This window comes from Canis aureus, chromosome 26, assembly GCF_053574225.1.
Source record: "Canis aureus isolate CA01 chromosome 26, VMU_Caureus_v.1.0, whole genome shotgun sequence".
Lineage (NCBI taxonomy): Eukaryota > Metazoa > Chordata > Mammalia > Carnivora > Canidae > Canis > Canis aureus.
The window spans coordinates 15076629-15099772 of record NC_135636.1 but is presented as its reverse complement, the minus strand read 5'-3'; the positions used below and the strand labels follow the sequence as shown (position 1 = coordinate 15099772).

Genomic DNA, 23144 nt, shown 5'->3' with positions numbered 1-23144 from the left:
TGCTCCCCAAATGTCCTTGCCTCATATATTTCTTGCAGTCTGACATGTTCCCTTTCAATCCCAAAGGCTTTCTGTGTTCAAAGCTCCTTATCTATTATAATGCAAATGTCTCTGGGAAAAAAAAATAAAAGCTCTTTATCAACTAATATTTCAAGGAGAATCATAGCAACAAATGCTGAAGACAATTTCTTGGAAGCCCAGGATATAGGAGAGGCATGTATAAGAAAGGGAGTGAAGTGGGGAGAGAAGGACAAGAAGGAAGTGGGGGGGAGAAGGACAAGAAGGTGGATGATCTCACAAAGTGGAGACAGATGACAAGGATGGGTTCTGGAAACAGGCCAAAGCTTAGATTCCCATGAAGCCAACCTCCATGACCCTCAGTTTTGCTTCCTCGCTTGTAAAGTGAGCATAACATTCTGTAACTTGGAGAGTGGTTTTAACAATTAAATGAGGCAATGTACAGGCTTTGCCTGTCCTACTCATTGCAAGGAAGTGTTGACCATTAGCTCCATGTCTGGGCTCTGGGGTCCTAGGGACCTATACCACCTGCTGGCGATGTGACCTCAGGCATCGCTAAGAGGTTCTATCTAGGTGAAATGGGAACATGTCTTGCCTGCTGGCCTACCCATGAAGAAGGAAATGTATGAGGAACATTTTTTAACGTCCAGTTTGTGAACTATATGAATCACTCAGGTCTACTACATTGTGCTGACTATCCAAAGAGAAGGGTCATCTAATGACACTAGGTGAGTGGCTTATTAACTGAAGAAGAAAGAGCTATAATAATATAATTTATTACCAGCCAGAAATCAGTTTGTCTGTGATAATGAAAGTTAAAATACTACTTTTCTTAGAACTATGCTGAAAAAGACTACTGAAGAAGTATGGCATATGATAATAAAGGGGACGAATAAAAATGAAAGTGGAATGAAAGGTGCAAGTTTCTTGTTCTTAGATCACAGACCACCTCCTCACCCACTCCCTGCCCCCATCCCACCCCCAGCTCCCAGCAGTTGCCCCAACTGCTCCCTTTATTTTTTATTTTAGTGGAACGCCTTTTTCTGTCTCAGCCACAAGATGTCAGCCTAAGCTTACTCATTTCTGTATATTTCCAGGCCACAAACCAATTTCTTCATCCCTTCCCTTCCTCTTTTTTGGAGGAATGATCATTGGCTGTGGGCACTAACAAACCACAACTGATTGCATTGAGTTCTAGCAGCTTCAGGAGCTTTGCTAAAAACAGCGTCCGGCCTCCAGAGGAGCTTTCCTGACTACCACGGCCCCCAGGCCCGAGAGAACACTGACCCCTCGCCCAGTGTGTCCACTGGTGCTTCCTGCACAAGGACATGAAACCAGTGTCCCTGGTTTCGGAAAGGACACCATATACCTGTCTCCTGCCAGTACATGAAGGCAACTCTAGAATGGCTTGGCAGCTCAATGCCTTCATGGATGAATGCCCCACTTACAGCCTGTCCTCCCTCCTCCCCTGTGGCAGCAGAATCTTCCCTCATAGGTGCAAGATACCTTGCAGTAGCTCCAAGAATCACCTTCTTTTCACACAATGGAGAAGAGGGGAAAAGATGGCTTTTCTTTCTTTCCTTGTGGACTTCTGTGAGACCCCCACCAAAACCTCTTCCAGATGCTTTCTAGCAGATGTAGGTGTACAGCTCACTGGCCAGCTTGTCCCAGAGACCATCACCAGCAAGAAGATTGGGGACCCCATGATCAGTTTAGATTGGTTAGGCTCATTCCCTAGGTCTGAGGAGGGTTTATCTTCCTTTAGCACATTACTCTTACCAGTTCAGCTGTGGTTGCCCAGGGAGGTCTGTAGTATGCTAGAGCTTCCCTGAAACAGAGCAAGGAAATCACCAATTCCAACAGTTTATATATAAACTGCTGCCCTTTGCTAGAGGAAGGGGGAAAAGTAACATGTTGCCATGACCTGCCAGGACTCTGACATCAAAGGCCCCAGGGCCCATGCAGGGAGCACTGGGCCAGGTGTCAGGAGCCTGGGATCTGAGACTTACTCTCCTCGGACAGTCTGAGAGCTTGAGAAAATGCCTCTGTTCTCTGGGCCTGTTTCCTTCAGAGAAACACAGCATGCTCCAGGATGCCTAACATTGCACAGAATCAGCCTGGGCTACTGGCCCTCTTTGGAACAGGCAGGCTCAGGCCCCTGCTTGTTTGTCTCTCTCTGTGCTCTTAAGCCATGGAGTCACAGTAACCTGTAATTTCCAAACAAATGATCTTTTATGCTTGTGTGAACACTGGGCACCACTATCAGCAGGCATCTTTCTGTTCCCTTTCCTATGGCTGACCTGTCCGGGAGAAAACACCCGGACACAAAAGTAGGATGTCCTGAGGAAGTGGACCTGAAAGGGACAAGAACTGTGAGGCCATTGATGTGTAGTCCTATAACATGGGAGACAAGGGGCCATATTGTTCACTGAACAGGGCTGCATGATAAGAGTATTCAAATACCAAGTCATGGCGTGCATCACCTTCAAGATCAAGGTCAACTCTGGGGAGAGGAGAAAGTAGGAATGGAGATTGAATTTTTGGTTATACATGTTATGATTTTTCTCCTAAAAAGCATTTTTTTTTCTGCCAAGAAACAGATTGTCTGTCTGGATGCTGATGGCATGTGGGTGCAGCCCCTACTTGGGGCTCAGAGTCTTGGAGACACTAAAAGCCACAGAGAACCAGGCTTCCTGCAGAATTTTAATTCTGGTTGAATTCTAGGAATCAGCCTCGTTGCAACTCCCATGGATGGAGAAGGTTGTTAACTGCATAAGGCTTGACCAAGAGCCATCCAGCTTCCCTTGGGACCAGGGAGACAAGTCAGTGAGAAACACCATTATATTCAGAGGAACTTCAGGCTTCACCAGGAGCAAGTTAGGCATGTGAGCCACCCTTGGCTTCAGCCTTGCTCTTGTCCCATAACTTTGAGCAAAAGAGAACTTGGCATTGTGGAGAAATGTCACATTTTGAAGGAGCCTCTGACAGGGTTGGACGGTACAGTTTTCTGTGCCATTCACTGGTTTCACCTTGTTCTGCCTCTTGCCAAGAAGGAAATTCTAGAAGAGAGGAGTCGACTGGAAGCTCTGTACATGGAAGAATAAGTATTGGGCCAACTTGGTGCTGAGACCCAGATCATCAAGGACCCTGGACCCAAATACCCCACTCCCCTGCTCCAGACTCTCCTTCTATCTCAGAGTCCTGGGACAGGTTTCCTGAATCTGTGTAGCTCAGTCTCCCTCCTGGCCAGCAATGCTATAATAATAGTACCTGCCTCTGAGTTGTGAGGTTAAAATCACAAAGGATTCAGATAATTTTTACTATGATTTACCAACTACTCTGATTGTGAACAAATCATTTATCTAAGCCTTGAAGGTACCATTTAACCTCAAAGCACTATCCTAGGGCCCAAGGAGATGGTAAAGATTTTACAAGGACTACTTACCACAAAGTTGTATGAGGGGTACCTGGGTGGCTCAGTGGTTGAGCATCTGCCTTTGGCTCAGGTCTTGATCCCAGGGTCTCTGGATTGAGTCCTGCATTGGGTCCCACAGGGAGCCTACTTCTCCCTTTGCCTATGTCTCTGCCTCTCTCATGAACAAATAAAATCTTTTAAAAAAGTTGTAATGAAATCCAGACCTTCACCTGAGTCCCATTGGCACAGACAAAGGATTCCCAACCTGATCTCTGCATCAGAATCACATGAGAATTTTATAAATAAAAATATTTTTTACATGTCCCACCATAATATTCTAAATAGTTTGTGTTATCTATTTACACAAAAAAAGGGAAATGAAATGAGTAGTTCAATCAGTGGGATGTTACAACTTGACTTTGTGACTTGGGTCATCCTCTTTGGTGAAAATTTCATTTTTTTTTTTGAAACCAGTCCTTGGAAGTGTGTCTAACCAGGTATCCAAAGATGTACCCTCAGAAGAGTTATTTATTCTACACTGTCAATGTCCTCCAGCCAAAGACCATCAGGAACAGATCTGTGATTAAACAAGTTGAATTTATTTCTCATTTAAAGAAGGGACAATACCATGGGGAAATGTGGAGTCTTTCGGTAAGAGCATGGTAGAGATGACATGAAAGGGTTTGGGGCTTGAACTGGGTGCTTTAGGGGCATCCTTGAGGAATCAGATCTTTACATGGCAACAGATGCTGTCAGAGAGTGAGTCGATTCTATTAAAGAGTAGCTTGAAAATGTACAATTTGGGAGGATGTGAGGCTAAAACTATGATTGGTAAAGCAACTGTTAAACAAATTACCCACGAGGGGTGTTTGCTCAGTTTTGTGGTTTGAACTATGTTTATGTTTCTGACTACATTCGGACAGGACCACAGAATGCCTTGACCCATCAGAGTTGCAACGTGGCCTTCTCTAATGTTGGTGTTCTGTGAAATTGTTTTTACTAAGCAGGAAAGTGTTATATGTTCTAGCTGTGAGGGCCAGGCCTGTTCCTGGCAGCACTGAGCCTAACAGATGGTGCCAGGCCAGTTCCCAAATGTCAGGGGCTGCCTCTCTCTTTCTCAGTACCTCTTTCAGCCAAGGCCAGACTGCCAGGTCTCAAGACATAAATCGATGATCTTCACCGCTGCTGAGACGTTGCTAATCAGGTGTTTGTCCAGATTGTGCTGCCTAGAGTTAATCTCTCCTGCTGTTTGTTGCAGGATGAGTTGTTGTATCATCTGATATGGCAATCTCTGCCCAGGAGCATTTAAGACTCTGGATGGGATGGATCAGTTGACTGCATCACCAGCAGTTACCAGAAACAGAAATGAGTTTGAGTCCTTTCAATGAGCCTGTATACAGGAGCCTAATCATTAAACTGAGGCAAGAAAACACATCTTGGAATCCAACAAGGTCACTGGTGGAGAGCTGGGTATCTATTCCTTTAGCCTAATCATAGGCTATGTTATTGCCTGGAGTATGCAGGTGCAGCAAGAAGTGTTTGCTCTAGCGGCTAGTTAAGAGAAATTAATGTCTTTGTGATTATCCATGATTCTGACTAATAAATTTAAACGGATTTGTTGGGTTTCCAGAGAACAAATTGTGTAACTCATGACATCTGCTAGTGTCAAAAGTAAATTTTGGACTTAATGCAACTTTTCCAGTTGCATTATCCCTACCATGGGGGTTGCCATTCAAAGACTATGCATGGAAAAAGTCACTTATGCCTCTTGGAGTTCTCCCAAGTAGATTCTGTTTGCCTCTTTGGACGTTTCTGGATATTTTTTGTTCAGAGAAACATGATCCCCTGGAGCAGTAGTAGTTTTAAATACATTAAAGTCTATAACACTTATCCTGTATATGCAGAATTATTACGTGGTGGTCAATACACACTAAGTTATCTTTGTATTCAGGATAAGCCTGATGGCCACATAAGCAACAGATCCTAATGGGGCATGAATTGTATTGGGATTTTAAGTATTATTTTGCAATGCTATTGACCAAAAACTCTATTCCCCAAGAGAGTCATCAGTTCCTACAAAGCAGCCAAGAGTGTATCTGACTATTGGACCAAACACAGTCCAACATTAGTCCCCAAACGGACTAGGCTTTTCTGAGAGGGTTGTAATGGCTTTCACAGAAACATTTTGTTGACATGGGTCAAGGTCCAGATTTTAGAAGACTAAATTTGGGATCAGTTATGTGAGAGAAGCTTATGTCTCAGAAAGATCAGTATAAGGAAATTAACCTTGAATGTTTAAAGGAACAGTTGTCCAGAAGCTATGGTCTGAGAAAAATATACTGAAGTATTTTGTTTTTTTCTTAAATGGTAAAAGATTATGGCATGTGGGGAGAGGCAGTCAAATGTAATAGGATGAAAATGAGGGAAATCATATTAAGAGAATGATAGAGGGGATCCCTGGGTGGCGCAGCGGTTTGGCGCCTGCCTTTGGCCCAGGGCGCGATCCTGGAGACCCGGGATCGAGTCCCACGTCGGGCTCCCGGTGCATGGAGCCTGCTTCTCCCTCTGCCTGTGTCTCTGCCTCTCTCTCTCTCTCTCTCTCTCTCTGTGACTATCATAAATAAATAAAAATAAAAAAAAAAAAAGAGAATGATAGAGGACAACACCAGATGTGATTTGATTAGTGTAGAGAGAGGAAAGAAAAGGGGTAATGAAAAATAGAAAATTAATCTGATTCTGACATCTTGGGTCGTAGGTGAAAGCCATCTGTTTCTGCACTCTACATCATCAGCACTCAACATCATCCAGAAAATTCCTAAGAACTCCTTCAGTTTCAAGCCTCCTGATGGAATGGACATACAGTAGACAGGAGTCTTTTAAGTTGGGAGATACAGCCTGGAGACCAACATCTTGGAGTTTCATTGTGACAGTCATTAACAGTACTTGATAAAGCCTTTTCCCATTGAGGGTCAAGAACAGTTTTTCTCTGATGCCTTTTTCAGAGGACCAAATCTCCAGGTCTCAGATCATGCAGCAGTTGCTTCAGAGGTTGTTATAGAAATTGTTTGTACCTATTGGTGATAGAGTCAGAGAGGTATTGTATGAGTTCCCTAGAGTAATTACTCATATCAGCATATAAGACAGTTGAATCTGGAATTGGAAGTAATTCTCAAACTCATAAGGCAGCCTGTTATTAATGCAGAAGGAGATAACTTTTGAGCCCTATGAGAAATTGATCTTATTGCCATCAAGGCTAACGGGAATAAGGCCTTAGAAGTTTGAGGGGTTTTGAGATCTTTGATCGTTATGGTTTTATTTTTTTATTTTTTTTTAATTTATTTTTTATTGGTGTTCAATTTACTAACATACAGAATAACCCCCAGTGCCCGTCACCCATTCACTCCCACCCCCCCGCCCTCCTCCCCTTCTACCACCCCTAGTTCGTTTCCCAGAGTTAGCAGTCTTTACGTTCTGTCTCCCTTTCTGATATTTCCCACACATTTCTTCCCCCTTCCCTTATGGTTTTAGAATTCTGTTAGTTCTTTTTATTTTCCTTAAAGTTTATGAATGATAAAATGGGGTTTCTGAATAAAAGGTAAAGCATACAGCGTTAACAGTAATACCTGTGAAACATGTGTCTCCATTACTGCAAAGATAAATAGGATTTTCCAAGCCCAAAATACAAAATCAAGTAATAGCTTTCCCTTTGTCATTATTGTATAGCTTTCCAGAAAGAAAAACCTCAGCCATGCTCATGCCTCACCTTTGTGGTCTTTCTGAGGTTGTGTCACCAACAGGTGGGACATTATCAGAAACATCCTCAGTAATACTTTATGCTCTTGTGGATAATATCATAAAGCCATAAAGCATTTTTTAAAAACTCTATTTCCATTATGGCTTATTATAACTTTAGGTAAGATCAAAGCATCTCAATGTCTCCAACGTACTATTCTGTAGTGGCCAGGGCATCTCTTTGTTCCTAGAACATTTTGAAATTATGGACTAACCTAAATTCATACCTACTATTAGTAAAAAAAAATTTACCTTTTTATGTTCTATCAGCCAACAAGTCTGGGTAAGGGCAATTAATTTAGCCATCTGGGATATTTAATTTCTGGGTGAAGCTTATATGTCAAGGGCAAATTCAAGCTTTTGATGGCATACCCAACTTTGTGATTTTTAGGGTTTTTTTTTTAAGTTTAAACCATATAAAACCATAATAAAATCAGTTATCTCATCTACAAGATTCATACTGATGGTAGATTTTTCCTAAAATGATGTTACATAGTTGTTGGGTTCTCTTTCTTCAGGTAAAGAAAGGAGGGTGGTTAGATTTTAAAATGATGCAGCAGTGGATAGAGACCTTTGAAGGGCAAAGTAGGTGATCATGACTACCAGACAGGTGAGGATACAGGGGTTCTTTTATACCAAGTCCTTTGTGAAGCATTCCATGGGGCATGTTACCAGCCTCCAAAATAGAAGAGGCTCTCAAGATAGATAGATAGATAGATAGATAGATAGATAGATAGATGTTATATATATATATATATATAAGATGTTACCAGTATGTTACATTGCCTTAGTAATCAGAGAGAAAAAAGGAAATTTGTGCCTCTACCATTAGATCAAGATTATGTTAGCTTAAAGAACCAAATTATAAATTCAAAGAGAGTCACTGCCAAAGAGTTGGGTTTCTGTGTCCATGTGAAGTACTCTCATAAGATAATAATTACATGCCTTCAGGTATTAGACCGTGAGGAGTAACCAACACTGGGTCCAGACCTCGTGGGTAGCCTCTGAGCATAAGTGAGTGACTAAGACCTCTCTGCTGTCCAAGTGCTTTGGTGAAGGGACAGGAGTATTTTGAGCCAGGCCAACATAGGCTCTCCACCAAAGGCTGCTCCAGGCTGGTGGTATGCCCACAACAATAGAGTAATAGCCAACTGCTACTTGTGGTTCTCTGAGGATTGTGCTTTTTGTTAATCCTCTGCCACACTTTAGTAAGTGCATTGATTAGAATTCGTAACCATGTTAGCTCAAATGTTGTTCTTTCAAAATCTTTGTACCTATGCAATAAACATGCAATGTTGTTCTCTTTGAAAAAGCTTCTATGAAAAGCTCTAAGAATTGACTGATGGGAATTCAGACTGTCATGGGATTATATGTTTTTGGAAATTCTAAAGTTTCTCTTTTCATCAGCTAAGTATTGGGACTTTTTAATAAAAAGTGTAGGTCTTCAAGTTATTCTATGGACACTTCTTTTAGATTGTAACTTAAATACAACAGTAATTTTGAAAGTGTTTTGAATACTTCATTTGTTTTGTTTTGAGGACTTAAAAGTCAATGGATTAATATTACTATCACTATTTGAGTACTGAAAAATGTTTTAGAACCAAAACAATTTACTACTGATGATTACATGAACTGTTTGCTTGCAACTTCCCCAAGGCCAAGTGACCTACCACATAGGCTTTTGCTTCATTAGCTCTTGATGCCTGAAGCACATGCTACTAGTGTGCATCTGTAGAATTTATCATTGAGAAATCTCTGAAGGGTCTTATAAATTGCCTTCTCCAGAGTTTAGTGCAAAAGAGGGGTCGATGATATGGCAGTCAAATCACAGCATGACTTGCCTTGCCCATGAATACTTGACTCCAGGGTTTGCCATAATTGAATGTGTTAGGAGCAGTAAATACATAACCTACTTAACTGTTCTCTCATGGAATTAATTCTTCGTTTTTGATAGGTTGATGAAGCTAGTATGAAGTCTGAGGTTAGCTTATTAAATATTAGAAAAATATATCTAAAGGAAAATGATGAAAATGCAGCCAGTTTGAAAACCTTTTAACTTTTTTTGGCGCAAATACAGTGTATTTTTATGTCTTGTAAAGCATGATAAAGTTTTTAAAATGTAAAAAAAAAGAGAGAGAGAGAGAGTGAGAGAGAGAGAGAGAAAGTCTGTGTAGGATAATAACTCATTAAATGTATTAGGGACCCTAGAACTAAATCAACAGAAGTTTCTTTCTTTCTTTTTTTTTTTTTTTTCATAAATCACTGGAAGTTTCCATGCATTTTGCAATCGTATATAGTAAGCAAGTTTGATATGGCTTGACCCCTGGATCTAACAAAAAACTGAAATAAGCAGGAAGTCTCTAATGATTCACATAACTGAGTCAATACTACCACTTGTTCAGAACTTTCATGAACAAAAAGCAAAAGGGATTTGTGAATCTAGAATCTTGGAGAAAAATTTTTAAAGACTTTATTTATCCATTTGATAGCGGAAGCATGTCCGAGGGAGAAGCAGAAAAAAGGGAGAAGGACAAGCAGAGTCCATGCAGAACAGAGAGCCCAGTGTGGGCCTCTATCCCAGGACTCCAAGATCATGAACTGAGAGGAAGACAGACACTTAACAACTGAGCCACTCAAGCACCCCAAAGATAGTTCTATTAGTACATTCTACTTATATACAATTCACCTAGGAAGATCAACTCTCTTTTGGATTTGCCTGTCTTTTTGGTGTTTTTTTTTTTTTTTTTTTTTGGTTGTTCTAAATACCGAGGTTATAGGACAAAGTCTATCATTGTACTTTTGAATTAGTTAAAACCTGAAGAATTTTAACAAACTGGATTATTCTAATTATTCCTATTTCTTTTTATTATTATTCTGAGTTGTAAAAAGTCAAAATAAAGACTCATAGCACAGAAGACAATATAAATCATAACCATCTAAAATCAGAAGTAATTTTAGAACATTGTAAAAACACACAATAAAATTAAGAAAAAAAACACAAGGAATTTTTAAAAACTCATTAAAGTGTAAAGAAAGCACTGATATTTAACAGAATAATTAAATTACAAAAGGAAACTGCTCAATCTAAGCATACAATTTTATTCCTGTTTTATACTACTTATGTAATAATTTGGAGCAAAAAATCTATTATTGTACTTTTATGTGTATATACTTAGGCATATACAGATATATAAAGAGGGAATTATTCAAGTTTTTACCTGGATCCTTAAAATAAAATTAATTTATCAGTATAGTAAACAATGTGGATATCATATTATATTTGTCCAATGAATAAGCTGTAATACATTTCTCAAGCAGAAATTCATATATATTATATATTATATATTATTTATTGTATCTTATATAGTTAACCATTTATATTACGATCATTTTTTTTAAGTAGTCTCTATGTAGCGTGAAGACCAACATGGAGCTTGAACTCACAACACTGAGATCAAAACTTGAGCTGAGACCAAGAGCCAGATGCTTAACTGATTGAGCTCACCCAGGCAAAACAAGATGTTTTGATTAAAACATCTTTAATCAAAATAATCAGCATGAAAAAGAACTACAGGACAAAAAACAAGAATTGTTTCACTATTTTTTCTTTATAAACATATCATTTTAACAATTGAAGTGGATGAATTCTCACACATATAGAAACATATATTTACTTCTGTCTATATAATTTGGATAAGAAAGTTGTCATTCAAAGACAATTGTATATTTTGTTGTTAATCTATTGCAATTTAAAATAGTAAGAGTAGAAATTATGTATGTTAGTAAGTGGTTTGTGTCTGCTTTTAGAAACTGACCTGGTGGGGATCCCTGGGTGGCGCAGGGGTTTGGCGCCTGCCTTTGGCCCAGGGAGCGATCCTGGAGACTGGAGATGGGGGATCGAATCCCACATCGGGCTCCCGGGGCATGGAGCCTGCTTCTCCCTCTGCCTGTGTCTTTGCCTCTCTCTCTCTCTCTCTCTCTGTGACTATAAGAAAGAAAGAAAGAAAGAAAGAAAGAAAGAAAGAAAGAAAGAAAGAAAGAAAGAAACTTACCTGGCTTTCAAAACTTAATTAACAACTCATTTGTCTAAGATCTTAAAATTAGATAAGGATTGGGGAATTCCAATTTAGTTAAATCTGTAGCTTTATAAAAATTTAATAAAGTTTAAAACTTTAAAAAGACATCCATTATTATCATTTCATTTCACTATGTATATACACAAATTTATACACATAATTTTTTATCTTAAACTGGTTATATAAACAGTGGCGACTTACCTAACTCATAAATACAATATAGGAAATTTATAAAATTTAAATCATGGGACAGTTCACCTTGGGGTTTTGAGCAACAACAAAAAAGATACTGTTCGGACATTATATTTTTATGGTAATTTTACCACATTTCTAAGTGTACCAAATCCAGTTTATTTGGAGAATATACTTTGATTTAGATCATCTAAATTCAGTGTTACTTTTTGGTGTGACATATGGTATATCCCAAAGATGTTACATTTGCCTTGTAATCACTGAGTGAAGTGTTCCACCTATCTCAAGTTAGTTGATTGTGTTATTCAAGTTTTCTGTATCTTTGTTAATTTTCTGTCCAGTCGTTCTAGCAGTTATTCAGAATGGGGTATTGAATTTTCCAGCTATAGCCAGTCAACTTTCTATTGCTCTTTTCAATTCTAGCAGTGTTTGCTTCATGTATTATGAACTTTTTTATTAGATATGTATACATTTATAATATATATTCCTGATGTGTTAAACTTTTATTTTTGAGATGTTTATCTCTCCAATAATATTTCTTAACTTAAGATCTATTTTATTTTATTTTTATTAAAGATTTTATTTATTTACTTGAAAAAGAGAGAGAGAAAGATTGAGCATGAGTGAGTGGGAGGGACAGAGGGAAAAACAGACTTCCCACTGAGCTGGGAGCCAGGATGTGGGCCGGATCCTAGGATCTTGGGATCATGACCTGAACCAAAGGAAGACCCTTAACTTACTGAGCCACCCAGGTGCCCCTTAAGATCTGTTATTGATAGAGTCATTCCACCTCTCTTATGGTTACTATTTATACATCTTTCTTACTTTCATTTTCAATCTCTTTGAGCCTAAATTTAAGGTGTGTTGGCATCAGGGGTTGGGTCATTCAGAAACTCCGTTTAAAGCACAGTATCCTCATTTGTTCCTCAAAGTCTATTTTATTACCTTATTTATTTATTCCAATTCCCCACTCCCTTTTTACCTAAGCCTCCCCAAAGAAAATCATTATATATTTATTGTGTCTTTTATTTTGTGAGTTTATATAAAATTTATAGTTTTATAATGTGTACATGTTTTAACTTTAGTAAATGCTACTGTGTTCTCCTTCATTTTGTTTCTTGCTCTTTTAGTCTGAACTTCCTCTAGACCACGCCAAGAACATGGGCCTTACTGGCACATTAGCGGTCTTTCTTATTAAAAAAAAAGAAAAACGAGAAAAAAGGATCCAACTAGATTAGCAGTCAGCAACCACTTCTGGCAGGTCGGAATCTGGCCCTGTGCTTTTTTATGAAAATAAAATTTTATTGGAACGCAGCCATGCCCATTCGGGTGTGTACCATTTATGAATGTTTTCATGCTACAAGGGTCAAGTCTAGTAGTTGCCATAGAAACCATATGACCTACAAAACGAATGATATTGCTATCTGTGCCTATACAGAAAGTTCACAGACCCCTGAACTGGATGATCCATTACAATCTGTGTATTCTCATCCGCCAAAACGTTCCTTTCTCCTGCCATTCTTACTGAGGGGCGATTTGAGCTAATGGAGGAAGGCAAACAAGCAAACATTTACCATGATGGCAGAGATTTTCCGAAGGCAAAATCAATTCAGAAATCTCACTTGTGGTTACATGACTAGGCCTCAGCGCTGGCAGAGCCTGTCACACATTGGAAATGCTGCTTCTACAAGCCCCACGTTAACTCCTCTGGGTATTACAGACTTGAGCAATTAAGTCTTGGTGTTTAAGACTGCTTTTTAAATCTGTCCTTTAATGTTGAGTGAAAAAAGAAGCTGATTTCAGTGAGAACTGTTTCTTACTCTTCTATACTCACAGTATGCCCTTATATTTTTTTTTTTAAAGATTTTATTTATTCATGATAGTCACAGAGAGAGAGAGAGAGAGGCAGAGACACAGGCAGAGGGAGAAGCAGGCTCCATGCACCGGGAGCCCGACGTGGGATTCGATCCCGGGTCTCCAGGATCGCGCCCTGGGCCAAAGGCAGGCGCCAAACCGCTGCGCCACCCAGGGATCCCTGCCCTTATATTTTTTAATACTGTTATCCATATTATCAGTTATTGTAAAAGGCTCCAGGCTTTGGGAAAAAACATTTAAAAATACAGAAGGCACAAACTCTTGGAGATTAAAGTAAGGCAGGTGGACAGAGGCCCCAAAACTCTTAGCATCAAAGGTCTTTCAGAGCATTATTACTTTTCTCTGTTCACTATTACTTTTTTGTCTTTCTATCCTGGTCTAGACATCATGTCTTACTGGTGTAGTTTAGCAAAGACTCAATCGACAGGGGTTAAGTCATTGTGTAGTACATACAGTTCTAGGCAGATAGTAGACACTCACTAAATGTCTATTAGATGAATGGGTGGCCATGATGGGTGCTTTCAGTGTAATCCCAGCCCTCTAGAAACTTTAAATGTTAAAGATAATACTACCACAAGGATTCGGTGATGGGTATCCAAACAGGCAACCATAACATAAGAAGACTCCAGAAACAAATGGACAATGAATTTTTAAAAATTTATTCATGAGAGACACAGAGAGGCAGAGACATAGGCAGAGGGAGAAGCAGGCTCCCTGCAGAATTCTATCCCAGGACCCCAGGATCATGACCTAAGCCAAAGGAAGATGCTCAACCACTGAGCCACCCAGACACCTCTGGACAATGAATTATGCTAATGAAATATGCTACACAATGGCCATAGGTTGGGGGGGGGGGAGTGAAGGGGCAACACATAAAAAATTCCAAACAATTAGCTTCACTGAAGTTTTATTTACACTTAGGTGATGTAATTAGCATCAGGTAAACTGTCTTGCCATTATCAACCCAAGAGTGTCTATTAATAATACTTGTTACATGAATTCTCAGTGCATTTGAATTTCACTTGTCTCCAGTACCTGGGCAAGGGTTCAAACTGAATCAAGACCTCATTTTATAAAACTTATATATTCAAGTCACAGGGCCACCTTACCAAGTGAACAAATAACCATTTTTTTCTCATAAATATATAAATACCTGATTCATGAATATGCAATTTATTCTTTATTTTTGCTATTTGGGGCTTTTGTATTTGGTTGTGCAATATTTAATATTTGCTGAGAGATGTAAAGAATAATATTGCAAGCATGCATTTACACACTATCCAACTTGACAAATAAAGCCTTTCAATCCAATTAAGTTCCTAGTGGTCTCATCCCTGATCCCTGATCACAGAACTCTTTCTCCCTATTAGATGTAACAACACTCTAGACTTTGGGTATTATTATTTTCATGTGTTTCTTTATATTTCTATATTTTATTTTTTATATTATATTTTATTATATATTTTATATACATTCATCCCTAAAAATATCCAATATTGTCTATATGCTTATAACCTACATGTAACTGGTACCATAATTTAGTTTTTTTCAAATCATTTTACTTCAATCTGTATTATATCTTTGAGTTTAATCCGTAGTGATACAGGTATATGCCATATAATATTCCATTGCATGAATACAGCAATTTTTTTGTCAATTTCATTTTTTATTATTTAGCTTCTTTCCAGCTTTTTTTTTTTGCTATTACAAACAATATTTTGTGAACACTCATATATGTGTTTCCTTATGGACATGAGCAAGAATTTCTTTAGGGTGATATCTAATAATGACAACATTGATACTATCACTACTAGAAATAAAACTTGTAACATACTTTTACTAATGTAACTTCTAAGTATGTCAGATATATTAAATCATATTATCCTCACCTCAACCCAATGAGATAGATCATTATTATCCTCATTTTATGCATACAGAAAACATAAGTGGACAGTTGATAGGTCATACGATATGTACATTTTCAATTTTACCAGATACAGAAATTATCCTTCAAAGTACTACAAAAATTTCCATGTCCATTAGAGAAGTATATAAGTTTTTATTGGTTTATATTCTTGCAGCACTTTCAAAAATCGTTAGGGAAATAAAAATATATATTTATGTGTTTTTATTTGTGTCAATAACTCAGATGATAAAGAGAGATATCAAAATAAATTTTGCCTTAAGAGTGTGGATGAGTGGGATCCCTGGGTGGCGCAGCGGTTTGGCGCCTGCCTTTGGCCCAGGGCGCGATCCTGGAGACCAGGGATCGAATCCCATGTCGGGCTCCCGGAGCATGGAGCCTGCTTCTCCCTCTACCTGTGTCTCTGCCTCTCTCTCTCTCTCTCTCTCTCTCTCTGTAACTATCATAAATAAATAAAAATTAAAAAAAAAAAAGAGTGTGGATGAGTAAAGAAATCACAGAGGCTGGGAGTTTGACAAACATGTAAAATGCCCCACGGAGAGTCCAAACATTATTGATTGTTGGCATACAGCTGTGGGAAGGGTGGAGCCATACACTAGTGACAGTTTTGTTTTCCCAGCACTCACGGGGCTATTGAACACAAAAGGAAATGTCTCAACTAAAACTCAAGAGTTAGAAAGTCTGTTCCATAACTTTAATTCTCTCCCAGGTTGAACATATATAACTTTCCAGTGAGTTATGCATCCTGAACACCCTTACATTCTCTTTCTTAGTTGTGAATGATTCAAATAGCATAGGAAAAAATCAGTATGTTTGTTTAAAAAAACAGAAAAAAGGATCCCTGGGTGGCTTAGCAGTTTAGCTTGCCTTGGGCTCAGGGTGTGATCCTGGAGTCCCGGGATCCAGTAACACATCAGGCTCCTTGCATGGAGCCTGCTTCTTCCTCTGCCCATGTCTCTGCCTCTCTCTCTCTCTATGTCTCTCATGAATAAATAAATAAAATCTTTAAATAATAATAATAATAATAATAATAATAATAATAAACAGAAATGCCCACTTCTCCTCAGAAATGGTTAATTTTTTTATATTTCTTGCAGAAGGAAAGAATGTTTATGTATATTTGATTGATGGAGAGATAGACTCAAATTATGAACCTAAGGAGATTAAGGATCTTTAAATTTGTGGTCAAAACAGATAAAAATAAAACTTTCCGACTTATGGAGGTTGTGGGAAATGCCATTTTCCATGAACACATTTATATTAACACTTGAAACGCACCCAGACTTCAAATCCCACCAAATGGAAAATTTCCCAAGTGTGGGAAGTGGGCTTCTTACCACATAGGTTGCTGATTCCCTCTTCATCAAAGGGCCCCTCTGTATTCAGCATATTTCAGAAACTCTAGTAATTTTTGTGAGGGGGTTATCCAAACATACTTGACTGAGTAAAAGTGTAAGATATGTTTTCCAAAGAAATAGAAGTTCAAGCCATAAAAAGTTAGGATATGCTCACAGCAGCAAAAACTACATTTCAGCCACACAGCTTATGTTCTGGTGGCAAACTCCTTTCCCTACAGAAAATTTAGAGGTACTATCACCTTCACAAAACGAAAGCCCCTCCTCCTCAAAGGGAGCATTTCAAAACTCTGAAAATTCTGATTCCCTGCTGAATTTTACAGAAGAGGCTTTCTGAGGCCACGAAGTACCCCTTCTGGTCCTGCAGTTCCAGAGAAAATATCAAGAGTAACAATAGAAGCTTCCTTCTTTTGTTTCTTAGTTCCACCCCTGTTGAAAGGTCCCTGAGTTCTTCAAACATCAACCTGGATTATTTAGTAGAAAACACGAGAGAAATAAATATCTCTTCCGGGCGTTCCAGTTAGAAAGAGAAGCCTGGGCTTAATGTCACTATTACCGACCAAATCCCCTCAGTTCAGGGATGGAATGTCTTCTCTTCTTGCTTGGAGCTAAGAAAACATATTTCATGGTGGAATCTTGGTTATGAGGGTTTGGTTTCAAAATGATTTAGTGATTATAAGCCAGTCTTCCATGAAATTATTTGAAGGTAGATGGAGTCTGGTATGATATTAAAAAAAAAAAAAAAAAGATTCCTTAAAAAAAAAATACTACCCTTTGTGTTTTAATTTAGCCACAGTGTGTCTATTTTCCATTAAGAAAACTGTTCCTGAGCTGTTCTAAGGTATCTAAGATTTCGACTATATATGACATACAATTGCCAGAAAACCCATCCCACTTAAGAGAATTCTAATTAGCAAGGCTTCTGCTAATGAAATACTCAGAAGTTGGAGGGGGGGGGATGGGGTAACTGGGTAATGGACATTAAGGAGGGCATGTGATGTAATGAGCACTGGGTATTATATAAGACTGATGAATCACTGACCTCTACCTCTGAAACCAATAATACATTATATGTTAATTAATTGAATTTAAATAAAATTAGGAAAAAAAGAAGTCAATGTCTTTTAAGTTAATACCAAAACAAAGACCTTGCAAGGCACGCTGCCATTCAAGAATATGTTTGTACTATGACAGGTTTCTAGAGGAGCTATCTGATACTTCTTTTAAGTGAGATGGGTAGTTAGGGTCCCTGGGAAGACAAAAGATCAGGGAAGGAATGTGGAGAGATAAAAGGAAGAGGAAAAGTGGGGGGTGATTGATGGAGGGACAGAGGAATTGCACAGTAGAATAAATCTCATCTATTAAAATAGTTCATGGCTCTCTGATAAATTGGCACATTCAGAAATCTGTTTTCTTTAAGGAAACTTATATTTTGTTATCTTGAACACATTCTGAAGTTATTTCTTTGGGACTCCAAAGAATCATATTTTGGAGATGAGGAGCAACCTAGCTGATACTAAACAATAACCATTGATTTTGGAGAATATGCTTTTGAATACATGAATGTATTCACCAAAACAAACCAATACTCCATTCCCAATTCGATCTTATAACCTTTGATCCATGGTTTGTGGCATGGACAACAGAAGGGGTGGGGGCGGGGGCGGGGGGAAACGCCACAAATGAGACTATAATTCAACTTCAAGAATCAAAAATTAGAGGCAATATTGTTGTCATTGTCTTAGTTTGGGATCTGCCTGACGCAGATGATAACAGGGATTTGAGGCCACTTCTGAAGCTAGCAGGCAGGGGCTGCCAAGAGACTGGAAAGGGGAGGGGTGCTGAGGAAAAATGAGAAGAGGTGAAAGATAGGGGGGTGAAGTAGAGTCCCCCCCACCCCAGGAAGTTAAATACCTAGAGAGGAGCACTGAGGAGAGCCTGAGGACAGCCCACAAATGATGAATGAGAGAGAGAAGCTGGGAGGAGCACGGGCAGGCTCAGTACCAGGGTTTAGGGAATTTTAGGTGAAAGGGGCAGGCAAGGTCTGCTTCCCACCTAGGCATCATTAACCTTAGAGCTAGCACAATTTTATTTTTTTTTTAATTTTTATTTATTGGAGTTCAATTTGCCAACATTTAGCATAATACCCAGGAGCTAGCACAATTTTAAAGGGCTAAGGTCAGACAATCAGGGCCACCCCTAGAATCAGAGATAGGGTAAGCTCAAGTCTCTTCCTTGCTCGATCCAGAAGCCACGGGCCAATACTTGGCCGCACCCAACTCTTGAGAAAAGGAACTGGGATGCTGCCTGCTTACACACCAAGATGATGAGAGACAGGACAGGCAAGCCCAGAGGAAAAGGTGGGCATTAGAAGTACTTTTACCTCTTACCCCTTCTTAGTGTTTCCTTGATTGTTTCCCCTGAACGTCTTCTGAAATGATGTCACGTGAATGTAACCTCTTCATGATTCCCTATTAACTTCTTCAGGAAAATAAAGTGAGATACTTATTTCCTTTGCTGCGTGAAGCCCCTGCCCCAAGCCTAGGCTTCCTCCTTCAATTTATAGTTGAAGTGTAGGGACCAGAGTAAAGAATACCGTTCAGGTCTCTAAGAGCAGAGAGGACCAGTCTTGCCTTTTAAATTTTTCCCCCAGGTTTTCAACTTTTTCTTTGTGCACATTGAGGAAGTTCTTTCATTCTTTCACTTTGGCTCTTAGGAGACAACTGGGGGGAACAAACTCAGAAGGAGATTGAAAGGAAATTGAGTTGGACTCCTGCCTGATCCCCCACTGTGGTAGGGTGAATGTAGGAGTGGCACACAGTGAAGGAAACCCCAGCACTCAAGTGATGAATAGCCAGGGCATCTGGCTGGCCTATACCATCTTGGTAGGACTCCTGCATGTGGTTCTACTCAGCATCCCCTTCTTCAGCATTCCTGTTGTCTGGACCCTGACCAACATCATCCATAACTTGGCTACATGTATTTTCTTACACACAGTGAAAAGGACACCCTTTGAGTTCCTGACAGAGGAAAGGCTTACCACTGACACATTGGGAACAGATGGACTATGGGCTCCAATTTATCTTTTCCCAGATCCCTCAGCATCTCTCCAAATGTCCTCTACCTCCTGGCAAGCTTCTACACCAAGTAAGATGCTGCTCACTTCCTCACCAACACAGCCTCATGGCTCAGCATACCACCACCTAAGTTGCCCCAATTCCAAGTATTTGTTGGCATCAACAAATACTGAGGGATGGAGCTGGGGATGACACTGGACCAAAGGACTGTAATGTCCTTTCCTTCTCCACACTGTCTTCTGTATCCTGAAAGCCTGAGAACTATACAACATTTCCCAAGCCCCAGGAAGAGAATAGATTGGAAAATGGGGATCTTTGGGCCCAGTCCTACAAAGAACAGATTTCTTTGAATCAAAAAAGGAGGAAAGATAAGGGCCAAATCAGTCTCATTCACAGCAGGAAGCCATGTTTGGGCAGTGTATTTGGTAATACAAAAAAGTTTTTCCAGATCAAACCACCTTCCAGCTCTGTTTTACTGTGTATTATCCTTATAGTAAAGAATTTTTTTCAAAAAAGAAAAAGACAGGAATTTAAGGCAATTAGTGTACCTAAGAGGCAAAGGAAACAGGAATAGGACAATGGGGAAATGAGGCAGAGAAGTGAAGCCACCCTTTAATGAGTATGACTTCAGGCCAGCCACCACTGAAGTAACTGGAACTCCATTCTATTGGAGAGCTCAGGGAGTCAAAGTAAAATACAACCTCAGTGTTTATCTCTCCCCAAGGGTGAGGGAGCTGGGATATTGATTGAGTGATGCTTCAAGAGGCAATAATTCTCTCTCTTTCTCTCTCTCTCTCTCTCTCTCTCTATATATATATATAGAGAGAGAGAGATAGAGGTAGAGATAGATATCAATTATATATATCAGTCACTTTGTGTGGCAGATTATTAATCACCATTAATCAAGGGATGCCTGGGTGGCTCAGTGGTTGAGCGTCTGCCTTTGGCTCAGGGCGTGATCCCGGAGTTCTAGGATTAAGTGCCACATCAGGCTTCCTGCAAGGAGCCCGCTTCTCCCTCCGCCTAGGTCTCTGCCTCTCTCTCTCTCTGTGTCTCTCATGAATAAATAATAAATAAAATATTTTTTTTAAAAAAGCACCGTTAATCAAAGACCAATTGAATTCTTTTATTTTTCCAGTTTTATTGAGAAATAATTGACATATATCACTGTAAAAGTTTGAGGCATACAACATGATGGTGTGATTTACATTTACTGTGAAATGATGACTACAATAAATTCAGCTAACATCCATATTCTCATATAGGTACAATGAAAAGAAAAAAGATCTTGCAAGGTATTCTGTTCCCCAAGAGTAAGTATGTTCATCCTATGACAGGTTTCTGGATGAGTCAGCTGATACTTCTTTTAAAGTGGGGAGCAAAGTCAGATTTTCTCCTTGTGGAACACCTGGGTGGCTTAGCAGTAGAGCATCTGCCTTTGACTCAGGGCATGATCCTGGGGTCCCAGGATCGAGTCCCACATCGGGCTCCCTGTGTGGAGCCTGCTTCTCCCTCTGCCTGTGTCTCTGCCTCTCTCGCTGTAACTCTCATGAATAAATAAATAAAATTTTAAAAAATTCTCCTTGTGATAAAAACTCTCAGGATTTATTCTCTTAACTATATATAGTTCCTATATATCATACATCAGTATTAGCTATGGTTATATATAGGTCACATACTTATTTATCTTATGACTGGACTTTATACTTTTTGACCACCTTTCTCCAGTTCCCCTCCCTACATTCTCCTCTGTCTCTGTTAACCACAAATCTGATCTCTTTTTCTATGATTTTCTTTAGATTCCATATATAAGTGAGATTGTACAATATTTGTCTTTCTCTGTCGTCGCAAATGATAGGATCTCCTTGTATTTTATGGCTGAATAACATCCCACTGTATTTTTATACAACTTCTTTATCCATTCCTTCATCAAGGAACATGTAGGTTGTTTCCATGTCTTTGTTATTATAAATAATGCTGTTATTGGGGGTGCAGCAATTGGATTTGGCCAACACTGCTTCCTTGAGACCATCTAGCAGGGATCAAAGTGCTGGAAATATGAAGCTACCATAAGAGTTACAGAACATTTCTCCAGACAGATCTGCAAGCATCAAGAGATATCCTGTGAATGAAGTTTATGGAGCATTTCCTTTATTCTCACTGCCAAGCTATGGGGTGGTCAGATGTGAGGACTTTCTCACTGGTGAGAAAGCGGCTTGAGAGATTATATGGTTCCTCTGACATGTTACACCTGCTGAAAGGTATTGACTTTGACCCACTGTCTCCTTTCTCTTTTCCCTTTTCCTCTATACCTGGCTGTATTATGAGGCTGCTGACAATTTGGAGAAGATTTTAATTAAAGTTCTTTAAGACCTCCAAGAATATCAGAAAATACATGATATTTCCAATAATATGTCAACATAACAATACTACTAACATAGCTATAATGATAAGATGCAGCTATAACAACAATTAAATCTCTTCTTTAATTTCTGTCACCTGGAGTTGGTCCTAGGTAACTTCTCACTTAAGAGAGTGACATGAAACATGAACTAGCCTGAGTGTTTCCTCGTGGTGCCACTGTCATGGTATTTGGGAAGTCTACCAAGTTTGTAGATTTTTGACCCATTTTCTTAAGCAAAAGCATATAAAATAGATTTACACATTTAATCACACTGTGCTCAAATGTACGAAGAAAGGTGATATCTTGATTTCTCTAAAATTGATTTTTTGCTTCTCACAAGTGCCACCTGCTATATTGTATGTGTGTGTCCTTGTGAATGTGCATGCAAGGAGGTTCAGATTTTTCAAACAAACTTTTTTGGTGAAGAATAACATGTATAATGAAATGTGCAAATATATTAAGTACTACTGAATGGATTTTCACAAGATAAATATGAACATAGAGTCAGCACACGGATTAAGTACATTACCAGTACCCTTGAACCAGCCTCATGCCACCTCCTAGTTACCAGGCCTGACGTGGGAGACAGGGTAATTGATTCAATCACCCCTTTCCTCCTTCTCTGCCCTCAGTGAGGGCATCTGGTACTTCATGATCTGCGTGCATCACTGCAGAACTTAATAGGATATGAATTGATGCTTTGCTTCCTCAGACAGGAACCAGAGGCAAGACTTGGGGTCTCTCACTCTGGAAGACATTAAAAACTTGGACCCCTTTGGGAGCAAAGCACAGACCCTGGTACCATGGCATCATACTAGGAGCTATGGCCAGTAGAGAAATCACAGGGAAAATGTAGCTGATGATTTCTAGGAAAATAAAGGCTGGAGTATTATTTTTAAGTTTCCCTTGTATGTACTGCAGTTTCCTTGTGTTGTCCTCAAGTGTTAGGAAAGTCTGTTTAATACACAGCCCTTTTGTTAATTTTGATTGGAGGGATCCTCTTTGTCTACATTCTT

At 39.2% G+C, this 23144-nt stretch overlaps 1 pseudogene; it reads left to right on the top strand.

Moving 5' to 3' along the window:
• Positions 1-1580: 1580 nt before the first annotated feature.
• Positions 1581-19897, top strand: LOC144298907 (ORM1-like protein 2 pseudogene; annotated as a pseudogene).
• Positions 19898-23144: the final 3247 nt, after the last annotated feature.